Source organism: Centrocercus urophasianus, unplaced genomic scaffold (assembly GCF_019232065.1).
Source record: "Centrocercus urophasianus isolate 14NV4802_14NV808 unplaced genomic scaffold, USGS_Curo_1.0 seq_316, whole genome shotgun sequence".
NCBI lineage: Eukaryota > Metazoa > Chordata > Aves > Galliformes > Phasianidae > Centrocercus > Centrocercus urophasianus.
The window spans coordinates 1-7,316 of NW_024884885.1; the positions used below are offsets into that span (position 1 = coordinate 1).

General features: G+C 61.6%; 1 protein-coding gene across 1 annotated transcript in view; it reads left to right on the plus strand.

Annotated features, from left to right (window-relative positions):
- Positions 1-6,285: 6,285 nt before the first annotated feature.
- The window catches only part of ZNF710 (zinc finger protein 710), a 9,160-nt gene continuing 8,129 nt past the window's right edge, over positions 6,286-7,316 (plus strand). The window contains exon 1 of the mRNA XM_042829614.1: positions 6,286-6,374. The gene's annotated coding sequence lies outside the window, so the exon portion shown is untranslated. The remainder of the gene's footprint in view (positions 6,375-7,316) is intronic.

Below are 7,316 nucleotides of genomic sequence, written 5' to 3' on the forward strand. Positions count from 1 at the left end.
CGCCCGGGGCCCCGCGCGTCGCCGTCCGCCCGCCCGCCTCCCCACGCCGGGCCGGGAGCGATGGCGGCGGGCGGGGGGTGCGGGGCGGCGGCGGTGCCCGGTCCGCACGTGGGTCCGCCCGCCCCGCTCCGCAGCCGCAAGTTTCCCTACCGCCGCCGCTCGCAAAGTTTCTCCGCGGCCGCGGGGGCCGAAGTTGCGGAGGGGCGGGAGGGGGCCGGGCGGGCCGGGCTGGGCTGCGGGGCGTAGGGTCAGGACCTGTTGCGGTGCGGCAGCGGGGTACGGCACGCTCCCACGCCGGCACCGGACCCCGAGCGCGGCGTCCGGGGCGGGAGCTGAGGGGAGGTGCGGGTAGCGTGGATTTTGGGGGGGGTCGCCGGGGTCGCGCGTTAAAGGGGCCGCGCTTCAGGGCGGGGGGCAACGCCAGAGGGGTCGGGGCCGGCTGCGCTGTCCCCGTGTCTCCGTCATCCCCCGGCTGTCATCCGCTCCTCACGCGCGGAGATCCTCGTGGAAGGCGTGGGAGAGCGGCGGGGCTGAGGGCGCGTCGTGCGGCCGCCGAGGTGCGAGGGAGCGCGGGGTCGGGCGGAGCGGCGCACCGGGTTCGGGAGTCGGGGTGCCGTCCCGGCCGGGAACCGCGGTGCCTCCAGAGACAGGGGAAAGGCCCCGGCGCGGGGTGACACCGCCGCCATCCCCGGGAGCCGCCCCGCCAGGTCCCGGGCTCCGCTCCTTTTGTCCCCCGGGGGCTGCGGGAGGGGCCGGGCCGGGCACGGCTGCGCTGGGCAGTGCTTGGCTGCGCTTCGGGCTGCCCTCGGAACTTCCTGCGGCCTTTTAGGAGCTCCCTGATAACCGGCAGGATGTAGTGCGTACATTGGTTACAGTTAATGAGTAAGTCAATCATGAGTAGTTTCTTTGTCAGCGTTTGGGGTGGCAAGAGGTGGCAGGAGGCACCCAGCAGCACCTTCACTCCCCGCAATGCCCTGGGGTGGCCATGGCAGCTCCCACAGCAGCACGGGCTCCCAGCTGTCACCGATTCCAAGCAGCCCAACACAGACACGGCTGCTCCGTATGCACTGCAGCAGTGCCACGCTGCTGAGGACACAGCCCAGGTGGGTGGGAGACCCTCAGCCCACGACTCTCCCAGGGAAGCTTCAGGAAGGCACAACAGCAGCACTCGCTCCAGCACCTCCTCTGAGCCCCTTGGCAGCGAGTTGAGGAGCAGCAGCCGTGGCCTCGGCAGTGGGGCGCCGCGGGTGCATTTCCCCAGTAAAGAATCTGAGAGCCATCAGAGGTGGGGCCTGGATGGGTGCAGCACCGAGGCTCTGAGGCTGATGCCCTCTGTGAACGCCCTCTGCCCCGTGCAGCGGCACGTTGGGCTGCAGCGACTCACGGTGCCACACAGCGGGGAGCCTTTCCGGCCTGAGCTTAAGGAGCTCAGAGGGCAGGCGTCGGTGCTGGCAGTGCTGCAGTGAGAGCCTCCTTGTGTGGTGCCCAGCGCTTCTCTGCTGGTTCCTGCTGACAGCACGAGGGCGGGTTGGAGCCCTGCAGAGGTGCGTTGAGTTGGCTTTGTTGGGCAAACACACAGAGGAGGCTTCTTGTTTATCGGTGAGTTTAGGAAACAGCACAGAGCAAACACAGCCCTGCTGTGCCGAGCAACACCAGCGGCAGGCGGGCAGCGATGGGTCGGAGCGTGCAGGAGTTGCTCTGGTGCCGCAGAGCCCCCCAGCCCAGCGCCCTGAGCGCAGCCAAGCAGCTGTCCTGAGTGCAGTGAGTGCTCAGCACGGCCGCAGCTGCAGCTCAGGCCTGGCTGGGTGGAGGACGCTTCTTTATCTGAGGAATTCTTCCCCCTGATTCCGATGGGGAGCTGCTCGGAGAACAGCGTTTTCTTTCTCCAACTTCAAACTGAAGGGGGCGAGGGGGATTTTAACCTCTCCCCACGGTGGTCTTTGCTCTCGGCTCCTTGACGGTCATTTGAATGACAATAGGGCATTTTTAACAATCTAAATAGAAACAACATGTAATCATCCTGCCTAAAAACCTCTTTGTGAAGCGTGCAGCTCCCCTGCTCCCGTTCCCCTGCAGACTGTGGCACGGTCACTACTAGATGCCACGGCCTTTTCTGTAAAGGAGAAGTGAGAGAGGGAGGCTTGTCTTTTCTGAACATGAGATCTGCTGAATTTCTGGGAACGTTCTCAAATGGGAAGTAGGAACACAACTTCCCCCTCCTCCTTCCCTCCCAGCCCAGAAGAGACACTGAGGCAGGAGGGCACTGAGTCAGGAGAGGTAAAATCTCATAGAAGTTCACCTGCGGCTCCATGAGCCGTGCTGGGTGGGACTCACATGGGCTGCTGGCTCAGCTGGACCGGATTCCAACCTGATAGCTGAGAAGCGATGGACGAAGGAAGGAAATCTGTAACCGTTCATCACCTTGAAAGGCTGAAAATTAACTAAGTTAAGCCACAAAGCTGAGCGTTGCTGCTGAGAGCGGGAGCGAGGAGCTGTGCTGTGCTGTGCTGCGCTGTGCTGTGCTGTGCTGGCTGGAGGAGCCAACGGGACGCGGTCTGGGCGTGAAGCAGGAGGGAAGCACTGAGATGTCCGTCCCTGGTGCCCAAAAACGGCCCTGTGGTGAAATCCCAGAGGGCCCCTGGGAAGGGCTGGGTCCTTCCCGGAGGAAAGAATCGTGACAGGGGAGGTGATTCTTTTGGGTGCTCTTCTGGGCTGCGGTGCCACAGTGGGTTCCTCACTGCGTGGGAGCTCCCACTGCCCGGGAGCACTGAGTGTGGTCACGGCATGCCGTGCGCTGCTGCCTTTCTTCCCTGTTTTGTGCTCTGACCATACAGTGTACGCATCAGAAGCTCATCGGGGGGACTGCAGAACGCGCCTGCAGAGCTTAAGCTGTGATTTATGGGGGGTTTCATTTTATGATCACCAGCGAGGGGTGCATAGAAGTGAATTATTTCAGCAGTAGAATATTCAGTACATTTATGGGATTTCTTACTGCAATGAGTGCAAAACAGAGCAGCGATGCACATTGTTTTGGAAACACGGACTGCAGGCAGCTCAGGCAGCCCTTGTTGCCAAAGCAAAGGGGAAATGCATTTGGATAAAAGCAGCCTTGTGGCCGAGGTACCAAAGGTGCCAATGTTTATAACGACTGCTAAAATGAAGGCGTTCCCAGAGCTGTGATAGGTGAGCATCCAGCCCAGTGCCTGCAGCTCAGTGCCCTCAGCTGTGTGCCGCTGGAGGTGCTGCCCTGGGAAGCAGCTGAGGAGCACTGAGTTGTGCTGCTGGGCTCCCCCTACCCACATCGCTGCCCTCTGCACTATTACCTCTGAGTTTGTTTCACTGTGGGCAGACTTTACCAGGCCTCCCCAGCTTTTAATGCATGGAGCTGCTGCACTGGTGAGCTCTGCTGTGCCTACATCCCATGCACCTGCAGCTCCCCGTGCAGCTGCTCCCATGCATGTCTGCAGGACAGGGCTGGAGGCAGACACAGTGCAGAGCCAAATGCTGCTCCGGTGTGAAATTTCAGCTGTTGCAGGCTGCCAGGCCGGGGCACTCAGCACAGCAGCGCACAGAGGGACGCAGTGTGGTGCTGTGGATCCCTTCCCCAGCTCTGCACTGCCAGTGTCACCACCTTAGTGGAAGCGGCCTTCTGCATGGGCAGCCCAGCAGGCTCCTTACTGGATCCTTACTGGCTCCCTCCCAGCGCATCTGAAGGAGAGGGAAAAGCAGCTCTGCTCAAAGCGATCCCCAGACTTTGTTTGCTCGTAGGCTCTCAAGCAGTCTTCAGTTCCACGTACAGCCTTTACCTTCTGAAGCTTCCATTCCGTGCCCTACACGTGTTACCTTCTCTAGGGCAGCAGCAGAGCCTCCCAGCTCAGGACTGTTTTCCCTGTCAGTCACCAATTGTGTTTTACCTGTTGGTGCTCCAGACTTTGCCATTAAAGGAGGAAAGAACCTCCTCACAGAGCCTCACTGAGCACAGCACAGAGTTCTGTGCGTTGAAACGCTCGCTGTGCTCCCGCAGTGCTGAGATGGGCAGCAGGCAGCACCGAGCCCCAGCACCAGCCCTGGGGAGGGCTGTGGGAGCAGGAGGTCTGTGTGTGTGCAGGCAGGTGTTTGCCAGCTTGTTCCTGAGCCTTGATGTATTGCAAGCAGTGCGTGTGCTGTCTGTGCTGCTCACACAGGGCAGGGCTGTGCAGGGATGGGGCAGGGGGAACAGCATGCAGTGCAAGCACTGAGGAGTGTTGGCAGCAGCTCTGGAGCTTTGGGAGAGCTCCACGCTCTGGGCAGACCCACGCTGCTCCCCCACACCCCATTGCTTCCACTCTGTGGGTCACTGGGAAGCGCTTCCGAAACGTGAATGCCCATCTTTCCAAAGCGCTGCCCTGTTCAGAGAGGGATCTGAAATATTTTCAGTTCTCAGATCTGAGAATAACGCGGCCTCTGCAGCTGAGCGGTTTCTTTTGCTCCTAAAATGGTGAACGTACACCGGTGCTGCTGTTGGAGAAACAGGAGGCGGTGGGGCTTTCCCAGAGGGTCGTGGCCCCCCGAGACCCGAGGCGGCTGACTGGGAGCAGAAGGTTTGCGTGTCCATAAAGCAGCGCTGAGCTCCTGTCCCCGCTGGGTGCTGGGGCTGCAGATGGCTGCTCCGGCCTCAGCAGCAGTAAGAACCGAAGCACAATACGTGGTGCTCGCGGCTCAGGGGCCGCTTCCCAGCCGGCCATTGTTTGCTGCGTGGAAGGGTTGGGCTGTCGGCGACGCCGTGTGCAGCCGCGGCGGTCGCCCATTGACCCCCTGCTCACAAACCAGCCCTGCTGTGGGCTGCAGGACCCAGCGCCGCTCTGCCTGGCTGAGCGCTGTGCCGGGATGCAAAGGCAGAAGTTGTTTGCAAGGAAAACGCAGCACATCACAAGAGCTGCCCTTGTCTCACTCGGCCCGCGCTGCAGCGCAGCAGGGCACGGCGGCGTTGTTGGGGCTGAGCGTCGCACGCTGTGGCGCCGCGTTCCTCTCACAGTCCCACATCCAGGCCTCGCAGCGCCCGGCCGCCGTCCCGCAGAGCTGGCTGTGTAGCTCTGCTGCCGCTGCCCTCCTCCCTCGGCCCGGCCGTGCGCAGGCCCCGCTCCGGCAGAGCAGCGGCGTTCTCCTGGCTGCCTCCACTTCCCCCGTCCTCTCCTCCCTACGCCGCGTTCTGCCTTTGTCCCACGTTGCGCCCCCTCCCCACGCCGCGCTGTTTGCTCTGCACAGAGCCCCACGCTGCTGCTGCGGCGCTGAGCGCCGTGTGTCCCGGCAGGGCAGAGCAGCGCTCAGCACGGGGCGTTCGGCCCCGCAGCGCCCGCCCCACACGCTCACAGCGCCCTGGTGCCCTCGGAGCGGCGCTGGGTCCCGGCCCTGCTCCCCGCCTGCCTCCCGCAGCCTTCCTTCCCGGCAAGGTTTGCTTCTTGACCCACATCTGCAGCTCGGCTCGCCTCTCGTGGCTGCGCCGTTTTGTTTTCTGTTTGCTGCTTTTTCCACCAGGGAAAGAACGGAGGTTTCGCGGAGGCCCTCTGTGGAGTCGGACCCTCCTGCAGGATCTCAGCATGCGGAATTCCGCTGACTTTTCTACATATCTGCATGCGTGATGACCAGAGAAGTATTTTTAAAAGTAGCTCGGTGTCTCTTTCAGGGAGTTAGAAAGGAGCAGATTTATTCTCTGCTGCGCTGAGAATTAACTCTCTTTTCTTCCTTCTCCCTCTGCCCCCACTGGAAAGAGAGAGAATGTAAAAAAAGAAGAAAGGATTTACATTGTCGTCGTGATTGGCACAGTCTGTGAATGAGAGGTCATTTCATGTGGCTGTTTCTTTTCAAGCGCTCTTTTTTTCATGCACACTGTATTCAGGCTGGGAGCATTCTTTCTTTTCAAAGCTTCTCTGTCTGTCTCTCTCTTCCCCCTCCTTTATTTTTCATCCCTTTTCTTTACTTTTGCTGTCTTTTCATTCTGTTTTTCTCCTCCCCCTTGGGGCTCCATTTTTTCTTTCCTCTTTCCTCTATTCAGTTCCTTTTTTCTTTTCGCGTCTTTTTTGAATAGCTCTTCTATTTTCGGAGAGGAAAGGGACCGTGTAGAAGAGAAGTCGTTGCAGCAAGCAGGAACTTGAAAGTCGCTCTTTCCCTGTTTATTTCACTTAAAAGCAAAAAAAAAAAAAAAAAAAAAAACAAAAAAAAAAAAACAACCAAACTGTTTTGCAGGGAGGAGGGACGAGTGCCGCAGACCCCGCGCGGTGCGGGCAGCCCCGGCCGGGCAGGAGGGATCCGATCCGTGCGCCGGCATCGCTGCGCTCCGGTGCGGGCGAGTGGGGACATCCCAGGGCACGGCGCGGGGCCACGGCTCCGCTGCGCAGGTGGGGCGAGGCGCGGCGGGGGGCTTCGAATGGAACACGAGCGCTGCGGCGCCCGCGGTGCGGTGCTGACGGCACTCGGGGCTGCGGGGCCGAGGGCTGCGGGCTCGGCGCTCCGTGTGGGGCAGCGGGCTCGCCGTGGGTCGCGGTGCCCCGGGGCGAAGGGCGCTGAGAGCGGCTGGCAGCGGCGGCTCGCGGCGGTGGCGCTCGGTGCCACGCGATGAGCTGCGGGCGGCGCTCCGGCCCTCCCGTGCGCTGCCACGGCCCGCGGCCGTTGTCTCCCCGCCTGCTCAGAGCCAAAGCGGAAGCTGAGGGCCGCAGGAGCTCGGGTCAGGGCCGCCGGTTCTCCTTTGGCGTCGGAGGGGCGGGAGGACGGAGCGTGGGGACGTGGGGACGTGGGGACCGGGCTGCTGCAGGGCCGCTCCGTTTCAGCTGCAAAGCGCAGGGTAAAGGCGAAGCGGGCACGCAAAGCGCAGCACCGAACGGAACGTGGGCAGCGTGCGGGGCAGCTCCGATCGCCCAATCCTGGACGGCCGTGGCACGAAACTGACGCCGGGCTCTGCCTTTGTCTGCGGGGCTGGGAAGCGCTCGGCTGCAGGCTGCTCCCAGCGCGGCTGGGCGCTCGGGGAGCCTTGGGGTCTCAGGCAGCACCGGGGCCACGGCCGGTCGCGGAGAGGATTCTTTTCTTTGTGAGATTCAAATAATCGTATCCCAGAGATAGAGGAGACGTAGGAGGAGATGAAAAGCGAGAGAGGAAGCAGGCAAGCAAAGGACAGAGGTTTGGAATACAGAGGGAGATTAGGAGATAGATGAAAGAGAAAGGAGAGAGATAAGAGGGAGGCAGAGGACAGATCCACAGCGCCCAGATAGAGGTTGCCAGGGAAACGGGAAGGATGAGAGTGGCGGAGAGGAGAGGAGAGGAGAGGAGAGGAGAGGAGAGGAGAG